Genomic DNA, 18,410 nt, shown 5'->3' with positions numbered 1-18,410 from the left:
TTTATTTTCCATGTTCTACTAAAGTAGAAGTCCCTATTTATTAATTAAACCATTATTTTATGATAGTGGAGATTGGTGGTTTGGCATATATGAAATTATGTATTATTATAAAGGACAAAAAGGTAAATGGAATATTAAAAAGTATTAAATAAAAATAAAACATAAAATGGCCATGCAAATTTTATTTCTTGGCCGAATATGGAGGAGAAAAAGAAAGCCATTGAAGCTTCCTTAGTTTCGACACTTGAATGAAGTGATTTAGGTATGTTTTGTGTTCGATTTTTGATAATTTTTATGTTTTTGAGATCGTTGCTTCGTATTCTAGCTAGCCCGCATCTTTGATTTCAAAACCATTAAAGTATTTGAATGTTTCCATTGTTGAATGCATGAGTATTTTGATAGTTGATGATGGAAAATAAATTATTGTTGTTGGAGATACATGTTTTGTAAAGTGAATTTTGGTAAAAATGTCAATTTTGGATTAAATTGTGAATTATTGAAATTATGTGGTTGAAAGTATGAATAAATGAAAAAATGGGCTACTATGAAGTTGTGGTAAATTCGGATAGGCATGGGTTTGGCCAAAATTGAATGAATTTTATTTTTCGAGCTTAGGGACTAAATTGTAAAGAAGTTGAAATATCAGGGGCAAAAATGTAATTTTGCCACAAAATAATTTATGGGCTATTTTGATACCATGAACATTCGGCTAAGCTTAATTATGGTTAAAAATGGTTAATTTGCATGTTTTTGAGCTCAGTGACTAAATTGAATAAAAGTAAAACTTTAGGGGTAAAATATTAATTTTACCAAAATATGAAATTGAATTAAAATGAGTAGAATATGAATTGTAATAGTTGAATTTGATTGATTAGATCAAGTTAAGCCTCGTACGAGTCTATATCAAGGGAAAAAACAAATTTTCAGACTAGCCGATCCATTTCAACGTTTTGACAATAGAGGTAAGTTCGTATGCATTAAGTATTATTATATTTGAATATTTAATGCGTTGAAATTGTACAAATGATATATTCGTAATTATTACTATGTTGAATAACACATCAAATATTTATATGTGGCACTTAACGTGCGAAGTATCGGGGATGGCACTTAACGTGTGATACATCCAGAATGGCACTTAGTGTGCAAAGTAGCGAGGGTGGCACTTAGTGTGCAAAACATCCAGAACGGCACTTAGTGTGCAAGGTATCGGGTATGGCATCTAGTGTGCAAAACATCCAGAACGACACTTAGTGTGTAAGGTATCGAGTATGTCATCTAATGTGCGAAACATCCAGAATGGCACTTAGTGTGCAAGGTATCGGGTATGGCATCTAGTGTGCGAGACATTGAATATTCAACGGGTAAATGAAAGAAATGATTGAGTATGAGATTGGTACGAGATGATACAGGTATGTACAAAAATTGGTACGATATGGTACGGGTATGTACGAAAATTCAATTGAGTATTGAATCTATGAAAATGGTGAATTCATGATCATTGTGGAATGAATATGTAATAATAATGTGATTAATGGTTTGGTAATATAATATGTTATATTACTTGAATAGTGATTGAATAATAAATTTGGTCGATGATTATGTGTTAGGCTTTTGGGTCAAAATGAGTTCTGATATGCTCTATTTGTACTCATTTAAATTGTGGCTTAATGGTTATGAGAAAAGGGTAAAGATTGACAAATTCTTAGATTTGAACTGCTACTGAAAGCGTGGAAAAGAATAAGTTTTTGGATTATTTAAAGATATTTAGCTATGCGCTTGATATGTGAATACACATAAGTAATGTAAACTTATGTCATAATGCTTTATGATAATTTGCTAGTTCATGTGATGTTTAAAATTTAAAAGTTAATAATGTGTTAGGCTATGGCCAAGACATGTTGGATTGACTTAAATGGTTTATGCTTATAAATTGAAGTTATAAGCTTTATTTCTTTGAATTACGAACTTACTAAGCTGTGAAGCTTACTTTGTGTTATTTTTCTATGTTTTGTAGTGTTTTGGATGGTTGCTCGGGTTAAAAGTCAACAGAGATCGTATCACACTATTCGGCTATTGATTTTTAGTATTTTTACACTTTGGGGCTTGGTATATGGCATGTATAGGCTAGTGTTAAGATGGAATGTTTTGAGTTATGATTCTAGCCATACGATTTGGCTTGTAAATGTTGATGTGTATTGGCCATTTAAGTTAGCCTAAAGTATGTGTTTGATAAATGATATATGTGATGCATATAATTCTTTTGGTGTTGGCATATTTTGATATGAGGTATAAATGATGAATTGATATGTTAGAGAAGCATGATTTAGTTGATGGAAATGTGAGAAAATGAAATAAGATGTTATGTCAGTTATGATGATTTTGATATAATGATTTGGCATGTTTTGAATGGAATTTAGTAGTTAAAATTGTTGTGGTTGGATGGCATGATATGTATTGGATTAACATGCTTTGGCTGCCTTTGAATACATTGAAATGGTATGAAATGACGAGGTATAGGTATGCTTGTGGAGGGTGAGAAATGTGGCTTATACCAAGCCTATTTTCACTCCACACGCCCAAACACACGGGTGTGTCTAATGGCCGTGTGTACCACACGGGTTGGCACATGTGTGTGTGGCCGGCCATGTGATGCAAGTCAGTATGTATGCTCTGTTATCACGCGGCCTGAGACATGGGCGTGTTTCTTGGCCATGGAAGTGACACGACCGGGGCACACGGGCGTGTGACCTCTGCAGGGTTGAAAATTTTCTAAGTTTTTGAGTAATTTGTTGAGTTATCGATTTAGTCCAAACCTCTTTTAAGCTGTTTTTAAGGTCGCATAAAACCTTATAAGGGAAAATGTGATTGAACGTTAAAATTTTTAAATTATATGCAAGATTTATGACCCGAATGTGTATAAATGTAATGATGTAAGTCCGGTAATGCCTTGAACCCTGTTTTGACTTCAGATATGGGTAAGGGGTGTTACATTTAGTGGTATCGGAGCTATGGTTTAGTCAATTCTTGGACTAACCAAGCGTATGTGAGTCTAGCTATACATGCCATATTACTACTCGTGATAGTTTGACTTCTCCCGGCTCTAACGAAATTGTTTTGTAAGAAAGATATGCTTTCCAACCGAGCTAATTTCGATATTACAGAATGTTATACTTAAATGCTTGAGTGAAATATGTTGGTGATGAGTTGAAATTCATAAAGGTATAAATCAGAATGCACGATATCCTGCTATTGATAAATGTTATAATTATATGAATATATAAGTTGTGATGTTTGGTATGTGATTGTTTCGTGAATATTTTGATTGTGAAATTAATGATTTGATTTAGCATATGAACTATGTGTTAAGTACAAAAGTGATCATAAGTAAAAGATGGTTAGGTGTTTTGAGAATGTAGAATTAGTAATGAATTGGCTATTCATAATAGTATGTGTGATGTGCATGTATATGTGAGATATAAATTTGAGGCTTTATGACCCTCACCCCCCTCATCGGTAAAGTATTGTAATGAAATCCATATTATATGGATTAAATAAGCTTACAAGAGTAGAATTACAGAGTTTCATGATTGAAAGATTAATATTGTGATCAGATAAGAGAATGAGTCCGCAAGTGAAGACAGTAATAGAAAAGATATTGGATTGTGTTAAAGGCTATTCGTAATATGCCAAGTCACTATTCAAGAAGAAGTCAAATTTGATGAGATGAAAGTATTCAAGTATGATATCTAAAGACCGTATTAACTGGAAGTTCTTCTGAATTGATTTCTGTTAGTAATGGGATAATATGAAATCAGTGATGACTGAATAAGACAGTGGAATAATGTTTGAATTGAAATGATAGCTGAGTGCAGTGGTTATAGTTGGTCAGTTACTATGGTTTCTTCTGAGTATTCTATGTGTACATTTATCCTCAGAGGTATGTGCAACTGTATATTTTCGGATGAAATTCTTATCATATGATAACGTTATTGATATATATTGATATATGAAAGCATTGTTGGGCTTTTCGGGTTACAATCGGCATTATTATATCTTTCTCTGGTAATCTATTTCATTTTATTGAAAGAAAAGATCGACAATAGAATCTGTGTGATGCTGGTATTCTGTTCCTATTGGTTATTGTTCTGTTGAATGTACATGAAGGTTATATTTCTTCTGTTATCGTGGATTCCAGTGCATATGAGTAATGCTTTACTTTTGGATTTCCTCTCAGACATCATCGAGATATTTACCATTTGATATGGGTGTTTTCTTAAAAAGTTCAGTATAGTATTATAGTTGGGATTACTCTATCTTGGTTTTCTTATGATTCTATATGATTGTCTGCAAGGGATATTCTTTTAGCAGAGATGACAATATCTAATATGATCTAAAATTTTTGTTTTGATCTTGGAAGTACAGTGGTATATTTATCAGATTTATAGAGGTTGTGTTTCTGCACTAGTTGCTACTGAAATCATATTCGAAAATTCTCTTGTGTTCAAAATGTATTATTGATAACTGGGACATTAAATATCGATACGGTTGAGATGTCGGCCTTATTATTGGCACTATGATTTTAATCTATCTGATGGTTGTGGCTTCAGTACGGTTCAAAGCTTCGTTGATTAATAATTGAAAAGTTATTCTTTGATAGTCGAGATCGATTCAGTTATCTAGTTTGATTGGATTAATTGCTTGAAGGATTAATCGAGTTAATTGTATTTGAATCTATCCATAGGGTGGAAATGAACTTTGAATGTTCACGGGTAAGTAGATGGATAGTCTGAATGACGAACTTATAGTCTAGAAAACGTGATACAAAATTATATCAATTAGAACGGTTTTATTGAGAAATGTTATTGTAGATCGTGATTGGGAAGTCTGAATGATGTGATATTTATTAATAAAGTGGTAAACAGTTAAAGACATTGTTAATTGAAGCGTCGGTTCTGGTTTAGGCATTAGGTAAAGAGTTATTCAGCATAAGAATTAAAGATGGTTTGAACTGTTGAAAGATTATGAGTCAGTGATTGATTATCAATCTGGGCAAACAATTATAGTATTGGGGGTTCTGAGCGAGAAATCTTTGTGTGATTTACTACCGATAATCATGCGATTAATCTTATCAGATGATGAGTAATTATTGGCTAAGCTAGAAACTAAATTGATATTTAATCAACAAATTTGTGAGGCTAAGAGGTGTGTCAGTGAATTACAAGTTAAAAAGGGTACAATGTAAATTGATTTCTGATTTAGAATTTCAGATTGGAACTGACAATCATTCGTTGTGTCGAGCTAGAGTTCGTGTATCGAGAAATCCAGAGATTCTACAACAATTGTGACATCTAGCACAGTGGTAATTATTTGTCCGTACGAGGAGTACTAAAAGAATGCCAGTTTTCATTGTTCAAATGGAGACACGAGGATTATATCGTGTTACCGAAATAAACTACTGTGAGCTTTGGGTATGGAATTACTTTGTAACACTGTGTTCTAGAACTTGAAAGCAACCGAGAAAGACATTTACTGTTGGTTAAGTTTCCGTATAAAAATTAGTTATGAGATGAATATTAAGATAGCATTGTATGAGTGTGGTATGATTGCAATTACTGAACTTCGTTTTATCGAATCGAATTTTGATAGAAAGAATTTAGGGATCGATGTGATTGAAAAGGAGAAATGAAAGTAATTGTGACAGCCCAAAATTGACCCTAGTCGGGAAGTGGTTTCGGGACCGCTAAACCGAGTCACCGAAATGTTTGAACGTAATATTTATTGTCTAGAATATGTAATTATGAATGTGTGAAAATTTCAAGCTTCGATTTAGCCGATAGCATGTGAATTCAGTTAGTAGGACTTGTGTGACACTTTTGAAAAGTGATAGGCTAATCTATAAGGACCTAATAGTGCATGTAGTCAAAGGGGAGGACTTGCATGTCAAATTTCCCCCTAATAGTTAGTGGCCGCCATGACAAGAGATTATGGGTAAAAACATGTCATAAAACATGTTGGGACAATGGTGTATGTAAGAAAAAATAAAATAGTGAGCATGGGAATTTAATAATGAAAGGGAACAAAAAAAAAAGAAAAAAATGGTCTCATGCATGCCCATTGCCGTGAGTGTGGAGAAAGAAAGAAGAATTTTTGTTCATCATTTTTCATTTCCTTTGGGCTGAAAATTCTAAGGAAGAAGGAAGGAGTTCTTGTTTCATGTTGGTTTGGAAGAGGTTTAGGAGGAGGTTTGGCCATACTTGTACCTAGATTAAGGTAAGTTTGATGTTTTGCCATGAGATTCATGTATATTTTAGTTGCTAGCTTGATGTTCTTGTTAGCCCATGGTTCAAATCTTTGTTATGTCATGGGAATGAAATTCGGCCAAAGTGAATATGGTGTTAATGCCATTGCATGCTAAATATCAAGCTTGATAATGATTCATGTGATGGTGGATTGAGGATTCTTAGATTTTCTTTTAGCATTTTTGAATGAGATACTAAGTTCTTTGTTTAACCATGACCAAATTGAAACGGTATGGTGTTGTGGTATTCGGCCATGTTATATCCATAAGTATGATTCATGCATGTTGCATGGTAAGTAAGATTTAAGCTTTGGATATGTGTGTATATTTGGATATAAGCCACTTGAGAATTCGCCATTGCACCTACATGAATATATGTTTGCACATGATGAATTGGTATGACATGTATACTATTTTAAGGTGTCTATTTGCTTGTGATGTTGTTTCGGTTATGAAATAAATGAGAGATGTGTATAGAACTACAATATGTAATGCGTTAATTAGGAAAATGTATGCTGTTTTTTTGTGTAGTATTAAGTGTAAAATTGGCCTCCACATAGACATGCATATTCGGCCAAAGGAAGTAGATTGGTGTGCATGTATTCGGTTAGAGGCAACCATATTGAAGCCTTATCTTGGCTTAGATTGTTGACCAAATGGGTAATAAGTGAGGATGGTTGCCGAATATACAAACATACATATGCATGTGTAATTGAATTATGAATGTTTAGCAAGAGGGTTAAACTAGTTGATTTATTGATTAAGCTCAAGGAGTTAAAGAAGGAGAATCAAGCAAGGGAAAGACGAAGGACATCGAGTAGCCGACTTGGACTGTTTTACCCAACACAAAGTAAGTCATTAAGCGTATATTTGGTGTTGATTTAAATGATCAATATATATATGCAAATGTGTTTAAATGAGTTGGTGTGTAAATGGAAATGTATGTGTATGGAATGATGCCATTGTTGAATGTATAAAGGCAGCAAAATACATAAGGTATTGGTCTCGGCACTAAGTGTGCGGGTATAAATGGACACGGTGACAAGATTGGCACTAAGTGTGCGGGTTTAAAATTGTACAGCACTAAGTGTGCGAGTTTGATTATATAGCACTAAGTGTGCGAGTTGAATACATATAGCACTAAGTGTGCGGATTCACTATATGCTCTTGCATTACAATTGGCACTGAGTGTGCGACATTATCGAGCTAATCCCGGACAGCGGATCGGGTAAGTACCTCGAGCTCATGACTAATAGAAAATATGTTCATGCTCGGGGTTGAATTTGGTAAGCCTTAAATCTATGTGATGATTGAAATTGTATGATTGTGGTGGAAATGAGTTAGTGTGTGAAAATGCCTCAATTATCTTGTTGTGTAGAATATGAAATGTGGATGTATGACTTGGTATGAGATTGGACCGAAAGGTCCGAGGAATTATGGTATAGATTCGATATGGATGAGTACCTAGCCTCGTTTATTGTTTCATGTTGTAGTAACTTTATCAGTGGATTGATGAATGCTTATGACTTACTGAGTTGTAAACTCACTCGGTGTTTTTCTTGTCACCCATTTTAGGTCTCTCGGACTCGTATTGTTTGCGTGATCGGGACCGTCATTGAAGTCATCACACCGGCTGAAATCTTGTGGTATTGTTTTTGTTGTTGAAGAACATTTGGCATGTATAGGCTATTATATTTTGTCGAATTGTGGGTTGTAAACTTTAAGCCATGTGAAAATGGCCTATGTGGTCGTCGAGTGGGATGCTAGAACCTATAGCCACGAGTCTTAGAAACTCAAATTTTGATAAGGTGGCCATAATTTGTGTCATGTATGATGGATGATTAAGGCCAAGGAAAAATTCATGAAATTGGCATAGTCTACTGCAGTAACTGTTGCGGACAGCAGCAGTGAGATGAGATTGAAAAATCACTAAAAATAGTAGAAGTAGAATTAAATAGTGAGTAAATTATGGAACTGAACCTTGATGAATCTATTTTTATATGGACGAAACAAAACGACCATATGAGGTGTATACTGAGAAATATTAAGGTTCTCGTGAGACAGGGCCAGAACGGTTTCTGGGTCCCCTGTCGCGACTTTGAAAATTTACCATAAATTATCCAGAAAGAATTAGGAGTCATGCCTTATATGTAAAGATTCCATTTTGAGTCTAGTTTCATTAGAAACAAACGGCACCAGTATTAAAGCCCTGTACAGGGAGATATTCAAGTTGAAACGCGCGAAGGTCAGAGCAGTCGGTCCCTGTAACATGGGTGACTTTAACTAATAAACTGTACCAATTGGCCCAACCAAAAATTCTAAAAATAAATCCATGGATGGGTATATGAGTCTAAATTCAGGGAAAATTTACGAAACCAGTTTCCGAGTTTTGAAACTCGTGATATGATTTTTAAGGCGACGGTGACGCAGTTTTCCAGCCTGACTGGTAATGTCAAATTGGTTGGTATCTTGAGAGGGTTTGGCCGTTAACCCCTCGTGTCCGACACCGGCGTCGGTCACGAGTTAGGGGTGTTACAGTAATTCATGACTGTCTAAAAGTAGTTTCAGATTGGTAGAAAATATATGTGGGCTTCATGCGTAAAAGCATTGAATTTTCAATTAGAAAGTTGAGTATTTGTGAAAGTGTTATAGTGGGAATAGAATTTCTTGATTTAGCTATAAAGAGAAGTTGAGTTCGCAATTCATCAGACTGAATGAGATTATTATCAGAACTTGAGAAGAACCGTAATGTGTTTCTATATATATGATGTGATGATACAATTAAGATCCTTTATCTATAGTATCTCTTACAGAAGTAGAAACTTAGCTTGTTATGATGTATAGCAAAGATCAGATCATAATCTTAGCTCATGAGATTGAAAAGTTGAGCAATCTAAGGCTATGTGAGACATTTTTGAGGCTTGTGAAAGTAAGTCACTAATTTATTCTCTGGTAAGATTTTCGGGGACAAAAATCCCTAACGGGGAGAGTTGTAACACCCTATTTTTAGGGTTAATCGAAACAGTAGTTTCGAGGCCACCAAATCCAACGAGTAGGTTTGTAAATATTATATTTAATATTTATGATTTAATTGTGATTTCAAAAATGTTTTTGATATTGTGATAATTGTTTTATAAGTGATTATTAAGTTCAAGTGATATGGCCCTAAGGTCAAGTGGGTTTAAAAAATGAGGTATCGAGACCTCATTTCTATAAACTGAGCCGTAAATATTTTTATGAATATTTACGGAGTGTCAAAAATATGGTATTAAAGTTTCGTTGAAAAATTTTATCGCTTCGATAGTTAATTAAGCAAAAAGGACTAAATATCGTAAAATGCAAAAGTTGCATTCTAATTGTCTAAGTGTTTATTTGCCATGTTCTACTAAAGTAGAAGTCCCTATTTATTAATTAAACCATTATTTTATGATAGTGGAGATTGGTGGTTTGGCATATATGAAATTATGTATTATTATAAAGGACAAAAAGGTAAATGCAATATTAAAATGTATTAAATAAAAATAAAACATAAAATGGCCATGCAAATTTTATTTCTTGGCCGAATATGGAGGAGAAAAAGAAAGCCATTGAAGCTTCCTTACTTTCGGCACTTGCATGAAGTGATTTAGGTATGCTTTGTGTTCGGTTTTTGATAATTTTTATGTTTTAGAGATCGTTGTTTCGTATTCTAGCTAGCCCGTATCTCTGATTTCAAAACTGTTATAGTATTTGAATGTTGCCATTGTTGAATGCATGAGTATTTTGATAGTTGATGATGGAAAATAAATTATTGTTGTTGGAGATACATGTTTTGTAAAGTGAATTTTGGTAAAAGTGTCAATTTTGGATTAAATTGTGAATTATTGAAATTATGTGGTTGAAAGTATAAATAAATGAAAATAGGCTGCTATGAAGTTGTAGTAAATTCGGCTAGGCATGGGTTTGGCCAAAATTGAATGAATTTCATTTTTCGAGCTTAGGGACTAAATTGTAAAGAATTTGAAATATCAAGGGCAAAAATGTAATTTTGCCATAAAGTAATTTATGGGTTGTTTGATACCATGAACATTTGGCTAAGCTTAATTATGGTTAAAAATGGTTAATTTGCATGTTTTTAAGCTTAGAGACTAAATTGAATAAAAGTGAAACTTTAGAGGTAAAATAGTAATTTTACCAAAATATGAAATTGAGTTAAAATAAATAGAATATGAATTGTAATAGTTGAATTTGATTGATTAGTTCAAGTTAAGCCTCGTACGAGTCTATATCGAGGGAAAAAAACAAAGTTTCAGACTAGTATATCCATTTCAACGTTTTGACAATAGAGGTAAGTTCGTATGCATTAAGTATTCTTATATTTGAATATTTAATGCGTTTAAATTGTACAAATGATATCATGACTATTACTATGTTGAATAACACATCGAATATTTATATGTGGCACTTAACGTGCGAAGTATCGGGGATGGCGCTTAGTGTGCGATACATCCAGAATGGCACTTAGTGTGCGAAACATCCAGAACGACACTTAGTGTGCAAGGTATCGGGTATGTCATCTAGTGTGCGAAACATCCAGAACGGCACTTAGTTTGCAAAGTATCGGGTATGGCATCTAGTGTGTGAGACATTGAATATTCAACGGGTAAATGAAAGATGTGATTGAGTATAAGATTGGTACGAGATGATACAGGTATGTACGAAAATTGGTACGATATGGTACGGGTATGTACGAAAATTCAATTGAGTATTGAATCTATGAAAATGGTGAATTCATGATCATTTTGGAATGAATATGTAATAATAATGTGATTAATGGTTTGGTAATATATTATGTTATATTACTTGAATAGTGATTGAATAATAAATTTGGTCGATGATTATGTGTTAGGCTTTTGGGTCAAAATTGGTTGTGATATGCTCCATTTGTACTCATTTAAATTGTGGCTTAATGGTTATGAGAAAAGGGTAAAGATTGAAAAATTCTTAGATTTGAATTTTAGATTTGAAATGCTATTGAAAGCATGGAAAGGAATGAGCTTTTGGATGATTTAAAGATATTTAGCTATGTGCTTGATATGTGAATACACATAAGTAATGTAAACCTATGTCATAATGCTTTATGATAATTTGCTAGTTCATGTGATGTTTTAAATTTAAAAGCTAATGATGTGTTAGGCTAAGGCCAAGACATGTTGGATTGACTTAAATGGTTTATGCTTATAAATTGAAGTTATAAGCTTTATTTCTTTGAATTACGAACTTACTAAGCTGTGAAGCTTACTTTGTGTTATTTTTCTATGTTTTGTAGTGTTTCGGATGATTGTTCGGGTTAAAAGTCAACGGAGATCGTTTCACACTATCTAGCTATTGATTTTCAGTATTTTTACACTTTGGGGCTTGGTATATGGCATGTATTGGCTATGTTAAGATGGTATATTTTGAGTTATGATTCTATCCATGCGATTTGGCTTGTAAATGTTGATGTGTATTGGCCATTTAAGTTAGCCTAAAGTATGTGCTTGATACATGATATATGTGATGCATATAATGCTTTTGGTGTTGGCATATTTTGATATGAGGTATAAATGATGAATTGATATGTTAGAGAAGCATGATTTAGTTGATGGAAATGTGATAAAATGAAATAAGATGTTATGTAATTTATGATGATTTTGATATAATGATTTAGCATGTTTTGAATGGAATTTAGTAGTTAAAATTGTTGTGGTTAGATGGCATGATATGTATATGGATTAACATGCTTTGGCTGCCTTTGAATACATTGAAATGGTATGAAATGATGAGTTATAGGTATGCTTGTGGAGGGTGAGAAATGTGGCTTAAACCAAGCCTATTTTCACTCCACACGGCCGAACACACAGGAGTGTCTAATGGCTGTGTATAGCACACGGGCTGGCACATGAGCGTGTGGTCGGCCATGTGATGTAAGTCAGTATGTATACCCTGTTACCACACGGCCTAAGACACGGGCGTGTTTCTTTGCCGTGTGAGTGACACGGCCGGGGCACACGGGTGTGTGACCCCTGCAGGGTTGAAAATTTTCTAAGTTTTTAAGTGATTTGTTGAGTTATCAGTTTAGTCCCGAAACTCTTTTAAGCTAGTTTTAAGGTCGCATAAAACGTTATAAGGGACAATGTGATTGAATGTTAAAAATTTTAAATTATATGCAAGATTTATGACCCGAATGTGTATAAGTGTTATGATGTAAGTCCGGTAATACCTCGAACCCTATTCCGACTTCGGATACGGGTAAAAGGTGTTACACCACTAGACCACAAGCTCCTTTTGTGATATATTTTAACCAAAAATATTTAAAAATCCCACTTTCAAGCACCAAGGGTTTTATTCACTAAAAACAAAAAATTTAGCTAAAGCCCAGGTTTGAACCTAGGACTTCTCCAACACTCCTAAATATGCTCAATTACTTAGCAACTAAAGCCAACATGCAATTTGTGATATTTCTCGCACACATAAACTTTTATCTGTTCCCATCCTCAAGGCTCAATCCTTCTAGGCCTAAATTCGAGGGGTTACATGGGTCGAGCCAAACTTTGCCAATTTGAGGGAAAAGAGAGTGGTAGTTGTAACATGCGTATAAAGGGGCACTCCTAGAGGCTATGCCTCAAGGGCTTTGTCGAAGTCATGAAATTTTAATGGTTTAAATTCAAAACTACAAGTCAGTTTGTAAGATAGTAACTTTTGGAAAATGTGTATGATAATGTAGTTTAATGTGTCAACTAAACATTTGAGAATGTACTAAGATTTGATTCAGGAATATTAACAAGTTGTTCTAGTCTTTGTATCATCCGATACTTGTATCTAGAGATTGGATCGAGTATAGGGTCTTGCAAATTTGGTCTATTAAGGCTTCAATACTCTCCTGAATGGCTTGAAGAATGTCAATGTCAATATAGACAATGAAGATTAGGTTGTGCTATTGTATGTTCTTTACCCCTTTCATATAAAACTTTTAGGGAGACCCTGATTTATAGTAAAGAGAAACTCTTTTTCGAGGATGTGAAGGAAACCTTGAGCAAAGATAAACCTGACAACGAGTCAGTTTCAAAGAACAAGTCAAATAGGTAAACCTTGATTTTGGTTGCAAGAGGAAGGAAACAGTCTAAGGATTCGGGTCAGAGAAGATCTAGGTCGAAATCCAGGTCAAAGAATCGAGACAAGACCTATGGCTACTACAAAAAGTTAAGTCACATTAAGGTAGAATGTTATAAACTGCAAAATAAAAACAGAAGAACTATAAAAAATGACGAGAAAGGGAAATAGAAACCTGAGGTAGCTGATGCTAGTGTAGTTGAGGACAAAGGTGATGATTTATTTTTCGTGTCCATGACTAAAAGGTCTAAGCTTAAGTCTAAGTGGATCTTGGATTCAGGGAGTTCCTATCATATTTTCCCAAGAAGGACTAGTGATCTACCACAATTTATTTTGGGAAATTAAAGTCTTTTCAACACTTAACGAGCTTGCTTTCTAGCCATTTTATTTTTATTTATTGCATTTTTAGTTTTATGTTTAAATATATTTTATTGCAAAATAAATGTTTTTACTCATTTTCTAGTGTTTTAATAACCTATGAGGCCAACTCAGGCCTTGGGAATGACTAATATGGTGTAGGGTGCCAATTCAAGCTGTAATACCCCTCACCCGTATCTGTCGCCGAAATAGAGTCATAAAACATTACAGAATAAAACACGATCTCAAACAATTACATATAATATATATAATTATTCACATAAACGAGTTTCGAAAGTTACTCAAATTTTATTTCATAAATTAATACAACTCTTAAATTTGAACATTTCATATCATATGGATATATAGTCATATCGTTCACATGTAACAATATAAAATATAATGCATCAAAAATTTCATATATGCGACATTAGCATAGTAATCTATATGAATCTCATATGTTTTACATATTAATTCCATTAAAAGCAAGTATTTGGTTATAAGTCAACTCACTTCATTTTTGGTCTAATCGGCTAATAAATATATTTCATTATACACATTCACAATTTACACTTAATTAGCAAATTCATATAGCCATATACATAGGTATAAAGCACCCATAAATATGAACACCTTTACTCACTACAAGGCACATAAAAACATGATTAATATAACAAGACCAAACGTCATATAAGCATGTTTTAACTTAATACATAAATAAGCACCAAAATTTCTATCATGCATATGCCTTTCTCTTTACCTATTAATTTCATAATTTACATTACCTCAATTACATTCATAATGAACCATATGGCCGAATATATATATATCATCATCACAAATGTTATGTATTTTAGTTACACCCTCGATATAGATTCAATACAAAACCAAACATTCATATATACAGCCCACTCAATATAAATATGTATATATGCATGGTGTGCATTTACCCTAAAATCAAGGCCACACTTAACATTTGAACACATTCTAAAGCGATTGACCAAAGCAAATATAGGACATTTTTCATTGCTTCTTATCTTGCTTAGATGAATCATACTACTTTAAAACACATACACAACCAAAATTCTCATCATCGAACTTGCATAATTAAACTCATTAAACATTAATATTAAGAACATATTAAATCAAACTGAGCATACTAGGCAAGTCCACAAAAATACCATATCTTAGTGTGAAGCACATCCAAAACAACCAAACATACTTACTACTGACTTCACCATACCTTATGTAAAATCATTAACCAAATTCAAAATTCAAACACATAACACATACTATATTCATTCATGGCACATAGCATATTAATCAAAATAGAAATAAGCCATTTTCGCATGGCATTTATACAAAACCAAAGTTCAACATTTTCAAAACATATTCCAACTGTGACACCCCTAATGTGACCCTAGTCGGAGAGTGGTTTCGGGACCACAAAACCGAGTCACAAGAATAATTAGGTGTTATATTCTGTGCTTATTGTATGTGGAATTTGTATGCGTAAATATTTCGTGTCTTGATTTTTATTAATTAGGTGCTAATTTATAAGAAAGGACCCATGTGTTAGGACTTGAAAATGTGATAGGTGAATTTTTAAGTGGCCTAATAATGCATGAAGTGAAATAAATGGAGTTGCATGTCAATTATCCCATTTCCTAAGGTTAGTGGCCGGCCATGACAAATTATGGGCAAAGGGAACATGTTTCCAACATGTTTTGCTAATGGTTGATGTTAGAATGGTTATTATATTGGTGTTAGTAGGAAGAAAAAGAAAAAAAAATGGGTATGTGGGGTTGCCCCCTCCCCATTGCCGTGTATTGAGCAAAGAAAAAAAAAAGTTTGGTTCATCTTCCTCCTAGCTTAGCCGATCCTTCAAGAAGAAAAGGGAAGAGTTAGCATTCGGTCACTTGAGCTTGAACTAAGGTATGGAATCCATGTTAGTCTTTGAAATCTTTGCATATATGAAGGTGGTAGTAATACAAGTGTTCGGCCATGGAAGATGTTTAGGGGAAATGGTTGTTGCCTTTATGATTTAAGGAATAATTAGAAATGGGTGAAAGAAACAAGTCTTTGTTCTTGATTCTTCTTGGCCGATTCTAAGGGAGAAAAAGAGAGCAACCATTTGGTTTCTAAGCCATAAATAAGGTGAGAAATTCATATGAATCCTTGAAATTTTAGATGAAATTGAGCTAGTTACCAAGTATTTTTTTTTGGTGACCCATGTTAGAAATTGTGATTTTGGGGTGACTAGAACTTTCGGCCATAATGGTTATTGAGGATTAAGGTTATGTTTCATGCTAAACTTGATGAATCTTGGTGTATGGGTGCTTGAACTAAGCGAATGATCAAGTAGATGCATAAATACAAAGTAAGAAGAATCGGCTATTATGTGTAATACTATTGCGAATATGAAAATGTTATACTTGAATAATGTATATGGTTGGAGTTGATAATATGAAAGGAAGGCTTAGATGTGTTTGTTTAAAGAAGGAATTGTTGAAGAATGTATGTGAACTTGGCCAACGTATTCGGTTAGTACATATATGATGTGAAAGTCTTGGAATTTATTTTGATTTTTGTGTATTATGACCATGTATAATCGGCCACATGAGTAATTTGAGCACTTGATGTTATATTAAAATTCTTGAGCTTAAATATATGGATGTATGTATATGTGGTCATATAATGGCATTTTGGTTTAAAGGTTGAATGATAAATTATAATAAAGCGAGATGATATGAGATGCGAATGTGATTGACAAGTAAACATTATTGATAAAAATATTGAATACTTCTACTTGTATTCGTTAAGCTCAAGAGCAAAGGGCGCTAAATCCGATAAAGGGAAGGAAAAAGTGGTCGAATAGCCATTGAAGCCGTCAAGCGACATCCGAGGTAAGTCCTCAAGAAATGACCCTACTCGAATTATGTGAAATGAAATATGGATGTGTAATGATTATTGATTTATGTGTGTATGAGTATTTGAATGATACCCGGCTAAGTCCCGAAGGCGATTATGCTAGTGATATGTTTGTGTTTGAGCCTTAGTAACTAAAAATGAAATATGGATGTGTAATGATTATTGATGTATATGTGTGCATGAGCAATTGAATGATATCCGGGCTAAGTCCCAAAGACATTTATGCTAGTAATTATATCCGGGTTAAGACCCGAAGGCAATTGTGCTAGTGACTACATCCGAGCTAAGACCCGAAGGCATTCGTGCAAGTTGTTAAATCCGGGCTAATACCCGAAGGCATTTGTGCAAGTCGTTCTATCCGGGCTAAGACCCGAAGGCATTCGTGCATGTGGTTATATCCGGTTGTATTCCGAAGAAGCTTGGGCTGGAGGTGAGCGTTGGTTGCTGTAATAAATTTAATTAGTACGCTCGAAAAGCCCAAAGAATAAGGTATGTTTATATGTGCATTGGAAAAGTCGATATGTTTGAGTAACATTCGCTCAATCGACTAACGAGTTTTCAGCTATTGAATTGGTTGATATCTTGTGAAAGTGTATAATGATGAAGTGTGAAGTAAGTATGATTATGTGAATGTGTATTAATGAAATGATTCATTTGGCTATGTGAATGTAATGCTTTAGTTAAAGCTGATTTTATTGCTTGAGACTTACTAAGCATAAAAAATGCTTACCCGTTGCTTTGGCTCTCTGTTTTATAGATTTTGCTCGTTAGCGATCGGATTCGGGATCATTAAAGTCGAAGTCATCTACACTATCAAAGCCTCCATTTTGGTATAATTTTGGTTGAACTTTGAAATGGCATGTATAGGACTACCCTATTGTTGAAGGTCATGTACCTTTCGGTTTTGTGTAAGCTTGGATAGCCATGCGAAAATGGCTTATATCGTTTTAGTATGATTCTATAATCGTTTGTATGATGATCATTATGGGGTATGGAATTGTTTGAAAAGATTAGCCATTGGAATGGTTAATCGTGATCACACTTTGTGCTATGTATGCAAAAAGGGTCAATTGAATCGTGGAAATCATGAAATAGGTAATGGTTACCTTGAAAACAGATGCTGGCAGCAGCAGTGGTGTGGATTTGAAAAATAACCAAAATTTTTAGGAATGGTATTAAATAGTGAATAAGTTATGTAAATGAACCTTGATGAGTCTACTTTCACATGGAAGAAACGAAACGGTCATAAGAGTTACATGTTAAGAGATATTAAAGCTATTGTGAGACAGGGCCAGAACGGTTTCTAGGTCCCCTTTCGCGACTTTAAAAATTTACTATAAATTATCCAGAAATAATTAGAAGTCATGCCTTATATTTTCAGATTCCATTTTGAGTCTAGTTTCATTAGAAACAAACGGCACCAGTATTAAAGCCCTGTACATGGAGATATTCAAGTTGTAACGCGCGAAGGTCAGAGCAGTCAATCCCTGTAACATGGGTGACTTTTACTAATAAACTGTACCAATTGGCCCGACCAAAAATTCTAAAAATAAATCCATGGATGGATATATGAGTCTAAATTCAAGGAAAATTTACGGAATCAGTTTCCGAGTTTTGAAACTCGAGATATGATTTTTAAGGCGACAGTGACGCAGATTTCCAGCCTGTCTGGAAATGTCAAATTGGTGGG

Source organism: Gossypium arboreum, chromosome 5 (genome assembly GCF_025698485.1).
Source record: "Gossypium arboreum isolate Shixiya-1 chromosome 5, ASM2569848v2, whole genome shotgun sequence".
Classification (NCBI taxonomy): Eukaryota; Viridiplantae; Streptophyta; class Magnoliopsida; order Malvales; family Malvaceae; genus Gossypium; species Gossypium arboreum.
The sequence above is the reverse complement of the archived record's forward strand: the minus strand, read 5'-3'. Positions refer to the sequence as shown.